The following is an 18,573-nucleotide window of genomic DNA, read 5'->3' on the forward strand; positions in this document are numbered from 1 at the left end:
TTTCTTAGGGGTAAAGATTTCACATATAAATTTTGGAGGGACACAAATATTCGATCCATAAGTAAAGACTCCTGGAGAAGGAACTGATATGTAAAAAGTATGTTTGCTTTCATAGGAATTGTATTTAAAATGCTTCATGAACATTGATTTTCAGCAGGAATTGTTATTCTTACATTTTACATTTATCTTTCGGAGAGGGAAGTAAACCACAAGACATACATTCTTTAAAGTACAAGAATACTATTTGAGTGGTTGAATTAATTTGTCCTTTGACCCTGGAAATTGCTGTAGGAAAACTATTTACTAACTGCTACCTGTTATTTTATTCCTGATCCTTCTGTCATTTACTAGCATTCAAGCATAAGTTACTCATTACTCGAACCAGCTTTATTTTATTTTGGAGAATATCTGTGAAAAATGCTAATAACATCCCTTTAAGTGTGACCTCTCCTCTTTTGCATCTCCTGTGGTAGTTGTCTATTCAGGAATACTACTTGTAGAAAGAAGAATCTTCCCTGATATCAGTACAAAAGCAATGGCAATCAGTTGTGCAACAGCATTTCTGCCATTCCTCTGTTAACAGAGGTACTCGAAACATAAATGTCAATTATAAGTTAGGGTATCACCCCTGTAAGTAGAAACAAGAGAAGTATAAATAGGTGCCTGCACCTGCTCTGCACCTGCTCTGTCCCTGCCTCTTAGCCTTCCCAATCCCCACCTTTTCAGAGCTTTCATCCTCTAAACCCAGCAAATTCTAAAAGAGAAACTTTGAAAAATACAAAATGGCAACTTAATACTATATTAAGTGAATTAAGTCAGGCACTGAAAGAAAAATGCCACACAGTCTCACTTACATATGGAATATTAAAAAGTCAAAGTCATGGACAGAGAGTAGAGTATTTGTTACCAAGAGCTAGGGACCAAAGGAAGGATTGGGGATATGTCACTCAAAGGGTGGAAAATTTCAGTTAGAAGAAATATGTTCAAGAGATCTATTGTACAACATAGTCACTGTAGCTAGAATACCATATTGTTATTATACAGATCTTGAATGTCACTCAAAGTCTTCTATATTGAAGGCTTTCTATATTGAAGGCAATGGAACTATTAGAAGATGGTGGATTTGTAGGAAGTGAGGTCATTGGTGGAGCAAATTTGAAAGAGATATTGGGATCCTTGCCCTTACTTTTTTTTTGCTTCCTGACCTTAATGAGGTGAGCAGTTTACTAGTTTATTCCTCCACATGTTTCTATCATGTTGTATTGACTCAAGAGAGGCCTAAAGACAATAAGGACAAGTGACCATGATCTAAAATTTTGAGTCAAAATAAATATTTCCTCCTTTTAAACTTATTTTCTCAGGCATTTTGTCATAGCAATGGAAAGCTAACATAATCATATCTTTCAAAATTACTGAGAGCAGATTTTAGATGTTCTCATGCCAAAAAAGTATGTTAAAGCCTTGATTCAACTATTCCACAATGCATCAGATACTAAAATATCATATTGTACAACATGAATATATACAATTGTGGTTATTTAAAAATAAATTCTGTTTCTAGTAGACAATTTTTAAAATAATTTTTAAAAGGTTGTTTAAAAATTATGTTTCCAGTATATAATTTTTAAATAAAAAATATAAAATAATTATCCAAATCAAAGTAATTAGAAATGCAATGACCAGACTTCAAAGACAAAAGGCCTATTGACGTAAAAATTCAAAGTTGAAGGATAATAAGGAACTAAATGAAGAGTTATTTCACATGACCTATTTTATATGCAATGAATTTATTTGATTCTAATTTTTTAAATTAGATAGAAATCATTTTCATCTTCTAGACAAAGAACCCAAAGCTTCTAGATTTTTAAATGGTTGTGCCAAGTTCACAGACTTAAAATAAGAAAAAATAAGTATTTGATTCCAATATGTGAGTTGAAAACTTACGGGTATTTACCACTACAGTGAGATTCTTCTTATATAGATCTCAGAGTGTACTTTATATTCTACATTATTTTAATTTTCAATGTTGCATTTAATGAAAATTTTCATTGTACAGTTTTGCTAATTATTGTATTCTACTGTCATATCTGGATTTACTGGTCATAGGTCCCTTTCCTATAACACAGGATCATTGTGTATTTTGTTAAGGTTTGATTGATGAGTCTGTTAACTTGGCCATATGCAAGGTCTGTACTCAGGTCCATATGGCCTTTGAGTACCTACCACAATACTGTGAAGTAATGAGGGTATAGAGTGAATGGACTATGGACTATAATGTTTCCGCTTGAGAAATACAGAAGTCATACAAGACCAGAAACACACAAACAGAAAAAATAAAATAAAAATATCTGAACAAGGAAATGGTGTGGGCAGTTATTGGAGACAGAGGATGAAAAAAACAGGTGTGATTTTAAAAAAAGATTTCATAAGAAGAGCACAGCGTTTAGGCTAAGCTTTAAAATGAGTTTTAAAAGGAGCTCATTTAAGAATGAGCTTTTAAAGTGGAGTAAAGAGATTGGCCTTTCTTGGCAGAGAAAACAGATGTGCATAAGCATAATGGTTTGAAACAGCAACTCCAAAGTTGGATTATCTGGATTCAAAGTGTGTCTGCCTTTTTCTAGATTAAATAAAATACTTTAAGAAGTCTACCTACCTTGGTAAGTCTCAGTTTCCTATTCTTCAAAATGAGAAGCCCTACTACATGGGGTTACTATGGAAAGGAAATTGAATGATATCTGTGAAATGAATCAGACTACCTACGTAGAGAACACTCGTGAAATATTAACATTCATTTGTAATTCAGTATGACTATACTTTCATTATTCAATAAACTAATTATTGAGAATAAATGTAATATTCTAGTTAATTATATATTCTAGTTATCAGTTATATTTTATTTGTGAATCTACAATTTTCTAAAAAATAGAATAGGGAAGATGATTTCAGTTGTCAGTCTGCTTGTGCTGCCATAAATATAAACTGAATGGCCCCAACAATAGAAATTATTTTCTCATAGTTCTGGAATCTGGGAAGTCCAAGATAAAGGTGCAGACCAACTTGTCTTCTGAAGAGAGTTCTTCCAGGCCTGCATGTACCATCTTCTTCCTGCATCCTTGCATGACCTTGGTGAATGCACACAAAAGGAAAGGAGCTCTCTCTTCTTCTTCTTTAATGCCAATAGTCCCTTCACGATGGCCCCATCATCGTGACCCATTCTAATGATAGTTACTTTCCACAGGATCCTTTTCCAAATAACATCACATTGGGGGTAATGGCTTCAACATATGAATTTGAGAAAGACAAACATTCGGTGGACTGAAAATGGCTTTTTCTTGCCAAATATTCACACAGAAAAATGCCTCCCCCACCCAATTTCAAGAAGCAAAAATGAATCCTCGATTTCCAATTTCAGCAAGATCTAGTGTAAAGCCCAAATCACTAACACCATCAAGGTCATCCCCTCACACCCTTGAATGGGTATCAGAGAAGGGTTAGTAGAAGCTTGGAACTTTCAAACCCACTGGGAAGTACTGTCACACTCAGAAGTGTCAGTGAGTCTACATAGTGAGACTGGATTCCACTACCACCTGGCAGTAATGATGTGCCCTTCTTCCTCCACACTGAAGGAGGTCTACAGGAGAAGCAGAACTTCACCATTGCCTGGTGATAATGAAGCCACTTGCCACCACTCCCCAGGCCATTTTATTGTTAGTGCCCCTAAAATATGGATAGTAATGAGGCACTTCTACTCCTTCCAGATAGTGGAGACCTGTGGAGAGAGTGGAGACCTATCCACACCTAATATAACAAGAAACCCCCATCTAAGTTGTCCATCAAGTCCAAGAGGGGAACTTGTACTTCCATCTTCTCAATAATGTTGATGCCAAGATAACAGAGATATTAGAAATATCAAATGGATTTTAAATTGACATTAAAATATTTCATGAAGTAATTATTAATACACTCAAAACAAATGAATAAATAGTATCAGCAAAGAAACAGAAAATTTAGGAAATAAATTCAGAGCCAAAATAACTGAAAAAAATTTTAGAACCCACTGATGGGCTCAAAAATCAAACTTTATAGGTCAGAAGGGAGAAGAAATTAACTTTAATTAAGAGCAGTAAAATTGTCCAATGTAAATAAGAAGGAGAAACTAGACTGAAATAAGAAATAGTCTCAGGAAGTAATGGGACCCCCAAAAAATCAAAATTCATATCATTGAGTTGCAAAAAGAGATGAATAAAAGTCAAGAACTGAAAAAGTACTTGAAGAAATAATGGATTTGCCAATCTGTTAGACACAACCTATCAGCTGAACAAACACCAAATAGTTTGAACACAAAGAATTACACACCAAGACACATCATAGCTAAACTTCTTACCAAAGTATAGAGAAAAAAATCCTAAAAGAAACAAATATTATCTATATTGGGAAAAGAATTTTAATAGCAGTGATTTTTGATATATAGCTTCCTAAAGGAGATGACACACTATTTTTCAAGTGCTGAAAGAAAATAGTTAACCCAGAATCCTATATCCACTAAAAAATTATAGTTCAGTAGTAAAGGGTAATTGTGACATTTTAAAATGAAGGAAAATTAAGAGAACTTGTCTCCAATATACCTATAAAATGGCTATAATGATTTATCAAATCAAAAAGAATATGACTGGTCGTGGTGGAGCACACCTGTAATCCAGTGACTTGGGAGGCTGAGGCAGGTGAATCATGAGTCAAAGTCACCCTCAGCAATTTAGCAAGGCCCTAAGTAAATTAATGAGACTCTCTCAAAATAAAAATATAAAACAAGATGGAGATGTGACTCGGTGGTTAAGCACCCCTGGGTTTAATCCCTGGTACCAAAAACCAAACCAAACCAAAACAAACAAACAAACAAACAAAACAAAACAAAACAAAACAAAAACAGAAAGAAGTAACAATTCATGAACTATCAGGAATTGCCAAAGGTAAGGAAAGAATGATAATATGGTAACTATAATACATTTTTCTTTTTGCTCTTGAGTTTTGCTAATCTTTTTGTTTCATGCTTAAAGCAATAAATGATTACTATTTAATGTTTCTCATGATATATGTAAAGGAAATATTGAAGATGGAGGAATGGAGGAATAAAGGCAATAAAATGGAGACAAGTCCTCTATACTTTACTTGAACTGGCAAAAGAATGACAGGGCAGACTGTGAGAAATTATGTAGAAACAAAGTAATAGTCAGAGCAACCATGGAGGAAAGAAGATCTACAAAGAGGGTTCCTCACATATGAAGTGGAATACTCTAGCCTATAAAACTTAAGGAAGTACTGTCAGTTGCAGCAACATGGATAAGCCTGGAGAAAATTATATTAATTGATATACACCAGGTAGATAAAAGCAAATATCACATAATTACATTTACATACAGAATCCAAAAAGTTAAACTCATAGACCCTGAGCACAGAATTGTGGTTATCAGGGTTTGAGTGGGAAGAAAGATGGGGGAGATGTTGATCAAATAATACAAAACTTCAGTTAAGTGCAACATAGTTAATAATGATACTTAAAAATAGCAAATAGAGTAGACCTTAAGTATTCTTGCCACAAAAAATAATGAGTATATGAGATAAGACTGACAAAAGAAAAAATTAATTATAAGTAATGAAATGGGAAAATTGATACAAATACATGGAGATGTCTAAAGTATAAAAATGGAACATTATAAATAGTTCTTCGTATATAAATTTGAAAAGTCAGATAACTGAACCAATACCTTGAAGGAAATACTGCCACATTCATTTGATATTAAATAGATTATTTTAATATCTCTATAACTATTAATTTAATTTAACTCATAATGCAAAATTCCCCAAAATGGAAATCAGGCAGTCCAGATGGTTTCACTGGAATTTCTACCAAGTGTTTAAAGAAGCATTAGTATCAATTCTACACAATCTATTACTAAAAGTAGAAGAGGAAGCATTCCCCATTTCTTTCTGTGATGCTAGTATTATCTTGATACCAAAAGTAGAAAAAGATATCACAATAAAAATGCTAGAAGTCAACATCCTTCATAAACAAAACTACAAATATCCTTAAGAAGATATTATCAATAGAATTTGTCAACATATAAACAGAATTATATATACCACAACCAGATTAGGTATAGTCTAAGGATGAAGGCTGGTTTAGTAACAGAAAATCAATCAATATAATCCACATATTAAAAAGATAAAGAAGAAAAATCATCTGATCATATAAGTCAATACAGAAAAGGTATTTTAGAAATTAACACCTATCTATTTGGGGGGGGTATTTCATTGTGGTATATTCATATATATATGTCACATACTTTGAACATTTCTCCCTCTTTCCCCCTCCTTCTCCCTTCCTCTGATCCCCTTCCTCTTTTGTTAGTCTTCCTTGTATTTTCATGGTTTTTTTTTTCATAGTTTCCACATGATAGAAAACCTACAATACTTATCTTTCTGAGGCTAACTTACTTTGCTTAACAAAATGTCCTCTAGTTTCATCCATTTTCCTAAAACTTGACATGATTTCATTCTTCTTTATGATTGTATAATACTCCATGGTGTATATATACCACATTTTCTTTATTCATTCATCTGTTCATGGGCACCTTGGCTGATTGTATAACTTGATTACTGTGAATTGTGCCTCAGTGAATATGGGTAAACAAGTATCTCTAGAGTATAGAGATTTTAATTCCTTTGGATATATACCTATGAGTGGTATAACTGGATCATATGGTAGTTTAATTATTAATTTTTTTTGTTTTTTAGGAAACTCCATAGTGATTTCTGTGTTGGCTGAACTAATTCAATTCTGGCTAACAGCACATAGGGTTCTTTTCTCCCCGCCATCCTCACCAGTACTTACCCTTATTTGTGTTTTTTATGATAGCCATTCTGACTGAGTGAGACCGAATCTGAGAATCTGAGTAGTTTTAATTTTCAATTCCCTTATGGCTAGACATGTAGAATGTTTTTGTTTGTCTGTTTGGTTTTGGTGCTAGGAATTGAGCCTAGGGGTGTTTACCACTGAGCTACATCGCCAGGTCTTTATATATATGTTTTTTTCATTTGGAGACATTGTCTAGCTAACATGCTGAGCCTGACCCCTAATTTATACTCCTTCTGCTCAGGGTCCTGACTTACTGGAATTACAGGCATGTGCCATCGCACTTGGTGAAATGTTGAGAATTTTAAGAAGGAATTATTGGCCATTTGTACTTCATTTTAGAAGTGTTTGTTCAGTTCACTTTACATATATCAATTGGGTTCTCTTTGTTGTTGTTTGTGTGTGTTAACTTTTTTTTTTTTGGTTCTTTAAATAGTCTGGTTATTATTCCTTTGTCAGAAGAGTAGCTGGCAAAGATTTACTTCCATTTTGTAAGCTGTCTCAACACCCTGTTAATTGTTTCTTTTGTTGTGCAGAAGCTTTTGTATTTGATGCAATCCATTTGTTAATTGTTACTATTATTTCCTGAGCTATTGGCATCCTACTCAGGAAATTATTGCCTGGGCTGATGTCTTAAAACGTTCTCCCTATGCTTTCTTTTAGCAGTTTCAAACTCTCAAGTCTTATATTTAGGTCTTTGAACTATTTTCAATTAATTTTTGTACAGGATAAGAGCTATAGATCAAGTTTCCATCTTCTACATATGGGTATCCAGTTTTCCTAGCACTATTTATATCTTCCATGTTCTTGGATATATAGAATTAATATTGTCAAAATGCATTATACAGATTCAATACAATTCCAATTAAAATCCCAATGACATTCCTCATAGAAATAGAGAAAGCAATCATGAAATTCTGGAAGAATAAGAGATCTTGAATAGCCACAGCAATCCTGAGCAGAAAAAATGAAGCAGGAGGTATCACAGTACAAGACCTTAAACTATACTACAGAGCAATAGTAACAAAAATGGCATGGTACTGGCACCCAAACAGACAGGCAGACCAATGGTACAGAATAGAAGAAACAGAGACAAACCCATATAAATACAGTTACCTCATACTAGACAAAGGTGCCAAAAACATACAATGGAGAAAAGATAGCCTGTTCAACAAATGGTGCTGTCAAAACTGGAAACCTATATGCAGTAAAATGAAATTAAACCTCTATCTCTCACCCTGCACAAAACTCAACTCAAAATGGATCAAGGACTTAGGAATAGACCTGAGACACTGCACCAAATAGAAGACAAATTAGATCCAAATCTTCATCATGTTGGCTTAGGATCAGTCTTCCTCAACAAGACTCCCAAAGCACAAGAAATCAAAGCAAGAATCAATAAATGGAAAGAATCGAAACTAAAATGATTTTTCTCAGCATTATTATTTCTCAATATTGTGAAAAGAGAGCCTAGAGAGTGAGAGAAACTCTTTTCCACATGCACTTCAGATAGAGCACTAATCTCCAAAAATTATAATTTTGGTGTAAAATTAATTTTACACCAAAAATACAAAGAACCCAATCAACAAATGGGCCAAGGAATTGAACAGACACTTTATAGAAGAAGATATGCAGATGATTAATAAATATATGAAAAAGTATTCAACATCTCTAGTAATTAGAGAAATACAAATTAAAATTATTCTAAGATTTCATCTTACTCCAATTAGAATGGCTATTATCAAGAACACAAACAATAATAGATGTTAGTATGGATGTGGGGGAAAAGGCACAGTTTTATATTGCTGGTGGAGTTGCAAATTGGTGCAGCCACTCTGGAAAGCAGTGTGGAGAATCCTCAGGAAACTTGGAATGGATCCACCTTTTGACCCAGTTATCCCACTCCTCAGTTTATACCCAAAGGACTTAAAATTAGCATACTACAGTAATGCAAACACATCAATGTTTTTGGCAGCTCAATTCACAACAGCTAGATTGTGGAACCAACCTAGATGCCCTTCAACAGAGGAATGGATAAGGAAACTGTGGTATATATACACAAAGAAATATTATTCAGCCATAAAGAAGAATAATATTATGACATTTACAGATAAATGGATGGAATTGGAGAATATCATGCTAAGTGAAATAAGCCAATCCCAAAAAACCAAAGGTCGAATGTTTTTCCTGATAAGTGGATGATGATACATAACAGGGGTGGGGGATGGGGGGTGAGAGAAGAATGGAGGAACTTTAGATTATGTGGGGGGAAATGAGAGGGAGGGGGATATGAAAAATGGTGGAATGAGACAGACATCATTACCCTAATTCCTTTATTTTACAGACATTAAGTAAATTATAGAAGGTCCCATACATAGCAAAAAACACCAAAGTTGGCTGGATATTCATCAAAAGCAATGCGGGCCAGATTAAAGAGTTGAAAACCCCCTGAGTGAGATGAGAGTCAAAAAGAGCCTCATGGAACATAGAGTAGCTTGATTATTTCATGTCAAACCCAACCCCAATTCCTGACCCCTGTTTCCATCTTTGGAATGACTTCCATAATTCTTTTCAGAAGGAATCTATAAACGTCTTTGGCTTCCTATCAACAAAGAAAAGAAGGGGGCTGGAAACTGCTGATCTTGTTCTGGATGACTCAGAAGTTTAAGGCCAAAATAAAAAGTTACCATGAGAAATCTTTACTTTCTCCAGGATTACTCCCTTTCTACCAGATGACACAAATTAATCTAATAAAAGACACTGAACATTGCAAACTGACTTTTCTCCTGGTAAAACATTGGTTTAAATTTGATCTGTTACTTAAATCTAAATGCTAATAAATGAATCATGTAAGAAAGACTTTGGTTGTGAGAAGAGCATAAAGACATTGCTGTTATGATTACTAAATACTTGTCAAGGTATTAGCAAAGCAAAGGCAGGATTTCTTTTCCTAATAAATCAACATAAAATATCCACAAAAAAAAATAGAATTTTAAAAAGTTCAATACTCATTTAAATTGTTCACCTTATTTTATGTTTCAATACTTTTTAAAATTATACTGAGGTTAGGGCTCTGTATTTTACTTTGGTCTCTAAGATTTCTCAGGGGCCCTTGGCTATTGGACACCCAAGCTTTTACTGTTAGAGCATAAGAACCAAAAGGAATAGATGCAATTAAAGACAAACTTTATGAATATTATTTTATTAGGTTCAGCCATGGTTTTCCTCCATTTAAATTATGCTCTAGGGGAAAAAAAAAAAAAAAAAAACTCTAAATGGAGAAAAATAGGACTGCAAATACAAACCACGTAATAGTTGCATATTTCCCTGAGGAAATCTCAAACTGTTTTGATACCAGTATCATTGTCTTTTTTACTATGACTTTGTAGTATATATATATATATATATATATATATATATATTTTTTTTTTTTTTTTTTTGGGTGCTGGGGATTGAACCCGGGGCCTTGTGTTTACAAGGCAAGCACTCTACCAACTGAGCTATCTCCCCAGCCCCCTGTAGTATATTTTGAAATTAGAATTATGATACCTCCAGCTTTGCTCTTTTTGCCCAGGATTGCTTTGCCTATTCTGTATCTTCTCTGCTTCCATAAAATTTTGTTTTTAATTCTAGTTCTGTGAAGAATGTCTTTGGCCTTTTAATGGGAATTATGTTGAATCTGTAGATCTCTTTTGGTCATGTGTACCAATTCTAATCCTAATATTGTTAATTCTACTAACGTGAACGTGGGACATCCTTTCCTCTTTTAATATCTTCTACTTCTTCTTCAAGTGTTCTGTAATTTTTCATTGTGGAGGTCTTTCACTTCTGTGGTTAGTTTTATTCTTCGATATTTTTTCTAAGTCATGGTGAATGAAATTGTTTTCCTTATCTTTTTACTCAGTGGGTTCATTATTGGGGTCTAGAAAAGGTATTGATTTTTGCATGCTCATTTTTATTCTTCTCCTACCTAAACACCTCTTGATGATAGAAACTCAGAGGTTAGAGGAGAACTTCCACAACTTGATATAGAACATCTACAAAGTACCTCAACTAACATTTTTGTTAATAGTGAAAGACTGAATGCTTCCCCAGTGAAAGCAAGATCAATGAAGGTCTGTCTGTTCTCAGCATCTATTCAATGTAATGCTGCAATTTCTTTCCCATAAATATGGCAAGAATATGAAATAAAGTCATACATATTTAAGTGGAAAAAATAAAATTGTCCTTATTTGCAGGGGACATTATTTTCTATGTAGAAAATTACAAATAATCTACAAAATAAATCTCCTAAAATGAGTAAAAGAATGTCACAACATAAAATATGAACATGCAGATGTCAATTGTAAATCTATAAACTAGCAAGAAACACACAAACATTATCATTTGTAATTGCTCAAAAACCATGAAAATCTAGGTATAAGTTTAACAAAACATAGTTTTTCCTGCTGAAAACTACAAAGTATAGATAAAATAAATTGAAGAAAATCTAAATAAAAAAAACAAACCCAATTTGTGGATTGGATGACTCAGTCATCAATGACGTCAATACTTCCTAAGTTGATCAGAAATTTAACACTACTCATACCAAAATATCAGCAATGTTTTAGTAGATTTATACAACATTTTTCTAAAATGTACATAGAAAGACAGGGGATGTGGAATGGCTAAAACAAAGAAAAAACCAAAAGGAACTACCTGATTTCTGGACTTATATATGGCCAAGGTAATCAAGACCATGTGGTACTGGAGAAGTGTTAGACACATACCAATGGAACAGGACAGAGACCCCAGACATTGTCCCGCACAAAGGTGCACAATTTATATTTTACAAAGGTGTGAAAGCAATTAAATGAAGGGTAGATAAACTTTTGAACAAATGGTGATCCAGAAATTGCATATCCATGAGTCAAAAACCAAACCTTGTACCGAATCTCATACCTTTTATAAAAGTTAACTCAAAATGAATTATGAACTTAAATGGGAAATAAAAAAAAAATAGCTAGGAAAAAAATGGGGAAACATCTTCAGAATCTAGGGCCCAAGTGCTTATAGACTTAATGCAAAAAATACAATTTGTAAAAGGATATATTGAAAAGGATATATTGATAAATAAAATTTAATTAAAATTGAAAATATATCTATATATATTATTGAAATGACAAAATTATAAAATGGAGAACACATTAGTGGTTACCAGATATTTCTGAGAAGAGAGATGTGGAGGGTGGAAAGTGAAAATTACAATAAAAAATAACATTGTTTTGATTCTTTACTCTTACATTAAGTCCTCCTTTCTTGTCCCCTGTATCCTCCTATTTGATTTTCTTAGACCCGTCTCCTGATGGACCCACCTGTTGTATTCCACAGGATTTCCCAGTCTTGACTGATATTCAGATCTTCAACCACGTATTCCAACTACAACCAGTCAACTACTACATCCTCTGAGCTCATCTGGTCAACTGCTTAGGATTTCTCATCTCTTTTTCTGCCACTTCTGGACTCAGGAAATGCCACATTGAATGATGGATCTCTGAAATGCAAACCAATTTCTGCTCTGTGGAGTTAACTGTGCTAAGGGCAGGAGAGTGAATGGGATGCAGGAGATATATTTACTCTGACTCCTCCATAGACTGAGGGATGGTTATTCTAGCAGACCTTGTGACTCCTTGTGAAATCCTGGCCCATGTGGTGGTAGAACTTCTCTGCTTTCTGTCCTAGCCTGCCTCACTTTCTCCCTTTCCTTCATTTTTATTGCCCTGGAAAGGAACTTCTCCAAAACAGCATCAGCATTTCATCCCTGTCTCAGTATTTTTGGGGGAATAAGACATATTACTGTTTATAGTTCCTACTGTCATACACAGCATTTTCTTTAAATTTCTAGACTAAGGCAGTCAGGAAATTCTTTACATTCTTTTAAGTCTGCCATTCTTTATAACATCCAGTTAACTTGGAGTCAGCATACAGTAAGTGGCTTATAGAACAAATTTGGAGTCAGATATTTTTCACTCTGATGCTTACTGCTCATTTGCCTTTGAACAAACTATTCTGACTTTAGAAACACCAGATTAATGAGAGTGTATTGGTAATAATGCTGAGGACACAGGACTTTTAGGAGAATTAAACAAATGATGTTTAAAAGTACTTAAAGGCTAGTTAATTTATAATCAATATTATTGGATGGTCTAGCTTTTCCTATGTTCTTCTCCACAATGATTTTAACCAGATATAGTGCAGTGACTTCATCACCTGGGTTTCTCTTGCTTCTCCAAATCATTTTCTCCAGGTATACTTGTTTTTTGGGGCATCACTTCCCAAATTGATATCTTGGTATCTGAGCACTGAGGAGCAATATTTGAATCCTGGTAGCCAAGTTGTTTACACTACTGACCATGGAAATATAGTCCATTTACTTTACCTCTTTGCTTACTTTTCCTGTGTATAAAATGAGAATAATTGGATATTGTGTACTTAAACAAGATGCCATTGAGCCCAGTAAATACATATGGTGACCAAAACATTCTAATGACTTTTGTGATTTTCCTCCTTTCTTTTAATATTCTATCTTAAAATGTCAGATCAGTGTAGATAAAAATTGTCAGATTTCATTTTAATACTTCAGCAACTGTTTTATAGCTTAGAAACACCTGTTTATGCTGGATTTGTTTTGCAGTACTATAGTAAGGCACAGATTTGGTATGCGTGGTGTGTGTGTGTGTGTGTGTGTGTGTGTGTGTGTGTGTATACACAAAAAAACATGGGATGAGGTTCTTGACTATTGTTTTTACACATTTTCCTCACAGAAGTTTTAAAAATTCAGTATCATAATTCTTTTTTCATTAGTGGATGTTTGGTGTCCACGTGAAAGGCTATCACTGCCCTCTGTGATATATTATATAAAAAGGAAAAAAAAAATAAATAGGTGCATAAGTATTGAATGTAACTATTTTGGAATGCACTTAGTGTAAAAAATAAAGATGTGAAGAGAAAAAAAAAAACACTGAATAAGATTAAAATTAATAAAACAAAAAATAAAAGGAAACCATTTAAAGAAGAATTGTATAGCTGCTGTTCCTTCCAAGACTGAAATGTGATATTAACTGTAACTACCAATCACTATAGTGTCATTCAAGTACATTAGCTGTGGAGGGGAGTAATAAATTTAGTACCAGCTTGTTTCTTGTATTGAGTTACTTACTAATGTTAGTGGCAGTAGAATTACTGTGATCAAATGAACACATTTATGTGCACCTGTGTAATTTAAGTGAGACGTTAAATCACAAAAATGTAAACAACAGTGTATACTATTTGTCAGAAACTTCCAGGGAAAATTGTCAACCTGGACTTTATTGCCGCTCTGAGAAATGAGTGCATGCTGCTAGAATCAGCAGTTCCCTCAAGCATTTCTCTGATAGGCTTCGCCTTGACTTGCTGCTGAGATTCCAAGACCCAGCACCTGGCACCCAGGGTGCTATTGCTTGTGTATTTAGGCAAAGAGACCCACCTATTAATTAGCTTGTCCAGTTAAAATACACTTTGCTTTTTATTTTTCACATCAAAGCAATTTGTTCATTTAGCATAATGCAATCCAATTGAAACATAATATTAATCACATATGCAATTGACTTTTTCTAGTAGCTATGTTCCAAAAATAAAAAGAAAACAGGTGTGTACTTTAGGCATACAGCACATCTCAATACGGATCCATATCCTTTCATGTGAATAGCCACATGCATTGAGTGGATATCAAATTAGAGAGCACAGTCCTGGAAAGTAGATATAAGTTTAAATGGTTTAGAATTCTGAGAAAGGCTGTTAAGTTTTTTCTGAATCGCAGGAAACACTAATACTAAGTAATAATTAGAATTTTTTTGAATAATAATTATTCAAAATTTCAGTATTCCAGAGGCAGAATTTGGGTATGTAGCACATGTGGATGGAAAGAAAATGGCAGTTATTTAGTAGATTACTCGCTTTACATTTTAAAGTTAATGATTTACCAAGATGACATAAAGAGGCAATCAGGCTGAGCTGTGAAGAATAATTCATGTCACTGAATTTGCAACTCAATAATAACAGGATTAAAATTAGAACTGAATTGAATTAAATTTTCTGGTTATATATACCATACATATTGGATTATAAAGATGGAAGAAGAGAAAATTCCTTTTTTGGAAGGACTCATAGTCAAGAGGGTTAAGAATGTGATCTGTACGTAGGGAAAGTTTAAAACAAAGAAAAATAAAATCTGATTAAATACAGAGCAATTTAATTCAGGAATATTGTTATTTTCTAAAAATAAGTAGGATAATTTATCAAAGCAGTGCATTTTAACAGTGGAAGTAATTCTGATTTTCCCATTTTTCAGCATTAAAATTACTTTTCATATCTTGAGACAAAAACCTTTAGTTTGTGAACATCTTTTCAAATAAACAAACTGATATGTGTCACGTATCTACCCAAATATGCTTTTCACATATAATTTTTTTTTAAATTCACAACTTCATAAGATGATTTATAAGCTATAATGTTTCCTCATGATAGAAACAAAGAGTTTTAAAGAGTTCTTAAAGACAGAGGACATAATCATGATAGTTTATGAATGGAAAGGGTATAAAATTATAGATACATTGTGATTTCGGACATATAAATATATGTTCAAGGTTACATGTCAAATTGTTACTAATAGTCTCATGGTCATCCATTTCTATTTCTTACCATGTTTTTCACTACTTTATAGTTACAATAGGGTAATTTTTACTTCATAAAAATCTAATGACATTTATCTCACAATGACAAATTGTTGATTTTAAATTCATAACATTTTAAAATTTTTCTTAATATGTAAATGTGCCAAAATAACACTAAAAACTTTGCTATAATCAAAGGATGGAAAATTTAACCCCAAGATATTTTCAAATATTAATTTAGTACATGTTTTTAAAATAGTAACTATGTAGTCTTAGAGAGTATTTGAGAAAGTTCTCATTTTATTCATACTGGTGGAAATGCCATTTTAAATACACTTCCTGGTACATAATTTTACAATACTTCTATGACTCTCCTGAAATCTTGCCATTATACTGAAGAAATTATCAGAAGTTAGTACTAAAATTTAAGGCATTAATTTTTATCTTTATGTTTCCTTTTTATTAAAAATAAAATATTTAAACTTTAAAAAGTCAGTTTTAAAGATTTTATAGGAAGATTTTACACTTAGCAAGACATCAGAAAACTCATGTTTATTAAAAATTACTATAACAACAATAACTAATCATATTTTTGAAGTAACTTAGAAAAATAAGAATTATAAATTAGCAACTACCATACAGATTGTCTTGTCAAGCATCCTAAAAATGAAACCACTGTAATTTTTTCATTAATGTTCTAATTCACTTGAAATTTAATCAAGTATATTATAATTGACATTGAAGCTAAATGAATTTCTAAAAGCATTTTTGAGGATTTCATGAAAGAGCTAAAAGCTACATACCATGAAAGGAAATACTCGTTCATCCATAACTAAAATGATGTACAGAAAATAATATGGCAACAACTGAAATTAATTCCATAAATAATGTTAAAAGATTTAGAAGCATCATTGCTGAAGATAGAAGGAAACCAATCTTAGAACAGATAATGTACTGCGAATGCTTGCTACACAGCAGGATCATCCTAAATAAGCTTCTCCATGCTTTGCTTGACCTTCTATTTTCTTTAGTTGTAAAATACATGGACTACTTGTGGGCATAGAAAGACTGACACTGTTTCACTAGGAAATAACATATTTAATGAAAACCAGTTATAGTAAAACTGTGCAGGAGCAGTTTCTACATGACTATAAAGCAACTGTTACAGATTTAGCAGTTCAGTTGAATTCATTCACTGTTATTCCTAGGCAAATTTTGCAGTGCAACAGTTGAAGCCAGAAATACAAAGTGATTCAAAATGCCATAAATGTGAGTAATTTGATCAAAACAAAGTATTTTAAAAGCAGTCTATTTTTACAAAAAGAGCTATGCATTTCAGGGTAATCATGAAAACCGTGTCACACACAGATGAACCTCTGAGGTTATCCCAGAGCAAAGATCTTTAAAAAGTTCCTGAGATTAAAGATGAAATTTGCATTATTCTATTATTAAAAAAGTGTTTCAAATTTTCTTAACTTTTCTGTGATAGCAAGCACTCATGGTAATATACTAATAATAATTTTTTTTTTAAATGGTGAAACAACTAATCTGCCCACTTAAAAGTCTGGCAATATTCTAACAATAAGTAAGCACTTAATCTTTTTTGAAAAAATATCATGTACAAATGGAAAATTTTTAAATAAGTATTTTGAAGTGTTTCTATTATTATATGATTTGTTCCCCAAAATAATGTATTAGCCTTACATACTTGTATTGCTAGATTTAAAATTGGAAATCTGATTTTTAAAAATTTGATATTCTTTAAAATAAAACATTTCAGTGAGTCATAAACCCATTAACTACATATGTAAAAGAACAACACCTTCAGGGTTTTGAAAAAGCACAGTTAATTAATATTTTTAAATGGAAGTTTATAGGTTCCCTGAGATTATTTTGTAATTGGAAAACAAGTTTAAATAGTGTTAGGATTTGTAAATGATGTCAGCAATTCAAACCTTCCATATAGATTCATATGTCTTTGCAAAGTAACTATTTTGACTGTCAGTTATTAAAACAATATATTCAAATAAATTGAACATAGAACCAATCAGACTATCAATTGCTATATCAAAAAGTATTGGAAAAATCATTGTCATTTTACAATACTACTATCATTAATGATGTATTAAAATATTACAGGAACAAATTTTAAATATTATTTCATCTATACCTCAGCTGAATTTCTATTTTAAAATTCTGGAGCATCAACACAATTTAATATATACTTTTTTAATTTTTATTTTTTAAATTTAGATTCATTGTACACAAATAGGGTACAACGTTCATTTCTCTGGGTGTACACAAAGTAGAGTCACACCCTTTGTGTAATCACACATGTATATAGAGTAATGAAGTTTGTCTCATTCTATTAAATTTAATATATTTTAAATGTGTTTAATAAATATACATGAACAACCACAGAAATGAAATGATATACCCCATTTGTGTACAATGAATCAAAATGCAGTCTGTAAAAAATAAAAAATAAATTAAAAAAATTTAAAAAATAAATATACATATGCTGTATGTATCATAGTTTTAAAAATTCATGCTACTTAACCATTCTCCTAACCTGTTGTTGTCATGACTTGGCAAAGCATAGGATCCATAAGGCCTGAGTTTACAGGGTTTTGAGGTCCATTGCCTCATGGGAATAAAGATTGCACTTTTATTGTTCATTGTGTCTACCACATGAATCACCCTTATTAGCTTTATAGTAATCAAGTTTACCTATGAAAATTATTTAGAATTTGGGCACTCTGACCCTAAAACATTATTTTTTGTGTGTTTCTAATGATATATACTATAAAGAACAGTTATAAATACTTGTATTTATGTCAGGTTAGTTATAGAAATATATATACTTGAGTTCGTGTTGGTCAGTTTTCATCAAAGTGATCAAAGTACCTGACAAGAACAACATAGAGGACAGAAAGATTATTTTGGACTTATGGTTTCAGACAGTAAGTTCAT

Source organism: Sciurus vulgaris (genome assembly GCF_902686455.1).
Source record: "Sciurus vulgaris genome assembly, chromosome: 15".
In the NCBI taxonomy this organism is placed as follows: Eukaryota; Metazoa; Chordata; class Mammalia; order Rodentia; family Sciuridae; genus Sciurus; species Sciurus vulgaris.